This window comes from Tupaia chinensis, unplaced genomic scaffold, assembly GCF_000334495.1.
Source record: "Tupaia chinensis unplaced genomic scaffold, TupChi_1.0 Scaffold000695_1, whole genome shotgun sequence".
Taxonomy (NCBI): Eukaryota; Metazoa; Chordata; class Mammalia; order Scandentia; family Tupaiidae; genus Tupaia; species Tupaia belangeri.
Genome location: NW_006160218.1, coordinates 2,306,978 through 2,309,051, shown reverse-complemented (window position 1 = coordinate 2,309,051; position 2,074 = coordinate 2,306,978). Strand labels below are relative to the sequence as shown.

The window sequence follows — 2,074 nt, the reverse complement described above, 5'->3', positions numbered from 1 at the left end:
AGGTTCCTGATGCCATGTGAGGGTCCCGGCGGGCCTGGGCGAGGTTCCTGATGCCAGGCGACGGGCCAGGCGGGCCTGGGCAGGGATTCCTGATGCCATGTGAGGGACCCGTGTTCCTCCTCCACGCTGTGATTCCGTCTGCACAATGACGTGGATCCTACTTCCCCTACGGCTCTGAGCTCTGGCGCCCACGGCTGTGGGATGGGGTAATACTGCCTTTGAGGATGAACAGAGGAGGCGGGAGAAAGCAAGCAGCCACTTCAGGTGCGTCGCGGGGACCCAGGCTGGGCCTCTGTCGGAGACGGGCTGGGAGCCAGGTGTGAGCGTGTGTGTGAGGCTCACATGAACGATGTCATTTATGATGCAAAGATTAGTTTTTAGGTTTAGAACTAAAAAAAAAAATTAAAAAACCTTAGGGGGACAGATGTCAGTTGTGGACAGCGAATTTCAACTGGGTTTACCGTGAGAAAATGCTGCCCGTGTTTTAATTTACTGCCGACCTTTCCTCACTGCCGAAGCGCAGCCTCAGGTCTCGGTTCCTTGCTGTGTCTTCACGGGGGTCAGAAAAGGAACGAAAAGCCTCTACAAACTCCACGTAAGGAGGAAGAGTTATCTCCATCTTACTCGGCATCCCATAAAGCTCCTGGGGTCCTTATTTTTTCTAAACACGGGGTTGACCATCCGACTACAAAGTGCCAAAGGTGAAAGAGGTAAACACAGGTGAGCCAGGAAGGGCGGCCTGTCCGAGGCTCCTCCATCACAAACAGGAGACAGCACTCTGCTGAGCCTCAGGGATGGATGGTGACCATCCTTGCCGGGTGCCATCTATGTGAACCTGCCCCTCCCAGCACTTTCCTTTGTCATGCATAATCAAGAGCCCTTGGTCTTAATCTTGCTGGAATGTGGGCTCCGGGGAGGAGCAGAGGCAGGTTTTGTTCTTGGTTGCTGCGGAAGATCCAGGTACCTGTAGGCACCAAGCTTGGCGGCCACTCCCAGGAGTCAGAGAATCCTGGAAGGACGGCAGGTGCTGCTGAGTGGTCTGCTCGTCCTAGAGGGTCCGGAAGCCCAGGGGCCGGAGGATGTGCTGTGGAAGGCTTCGCAGCCCTGGGCTGGAATGCCGCATGGAGGAGCCAGTGTGTCCAGGCTGGAGTTCCGAGTGTGGCTCTGACAGCCGGCCTAGGGAGAGCACGGGGGTGCCCTCAGGCTGGAAACCGCATGCAGCACACAGACATCATCAGGGCGGAAATTCCAGGACAGGAGAGAGCGCCATTTACAGAACTCTCTGAGGGTCCCCAGTCCCGCCAGTGGAACCAGTTAGAAGAAGTACCGTGACCAGTTTGTTAAGGACTGCGGGAGTCCTCCCCCAACACACACAAATTCAGACCTGGGACCTTCGTTCCCAGGGAGGGGATTAGGGTGAGGGAGGTCAGAAGAGTGGGAGTCCATTCTGCCAGGACCCGAGTGAGCTGGTGGCGTGGTGGGTAAGGTGGTCAGATCCCACATCGCCGACTACGAGGTTCAAGTCCTGATCTGGGAGCTTGAAGAACACACCGAGCATGTGAGAGTACGTGCGTGTGTGTGTGGTGAGAATTGCTAAAGGAGGGGAGAAATGGAGGAGAAAGGGCTGCAGTGTGGCCACCCCCCACTTTCCCTTTCTCTCACTCTCTCTCTTCGAGTTTATGCATTCTTTAACAACAATTTTTTTTTTTACAAAAGGACAGAGTGACACCAGAAAGCCTGCCCTCTCTCTCTCCAAGAGCATATGGAGAAAGGGCATGAGAGGACACAGTGAGAAGATGGCCATCGACCAGACAAGAAGAGAGTGTAATGGCTATGTTGCTGGACTCCCATGTAGCCCACCGTGGTTTGAGTTCCGGACCCGGTGGCTTAAACTCACACTGGGCATGTGTGTATGCGTGCCCAAGATCCCTAGAGGAGAATGGAGGAGAAGGGACTGTGGCGTGGCCATCACCCCTGGGGAGTGATTTCTCGCTTTCTGTCTCTTTGGCCAGCGCACGTGCCCTATAACAAAAACCTCTCAAAAAAAAAAAAAAAAAAAAAAAAAGCCTAAACA

The 2,074-nt window shown here is 54.5% G+C and overlaps 1 protein-coding gene across 1 annotated transcript in view; it reads right to left on the bottom strand.

Annotated features, from left to right (window-relative positions):
* The window catches only part of SLIT2 (slit guidance ligand 2), a gene marked incomplete at its 5' end in the record, with an annotated part of 289,592 nt that overhangs the window by 58,652 nt on the left and 228,866 nt on the right, over window positions 1-2,074 (bottom strand).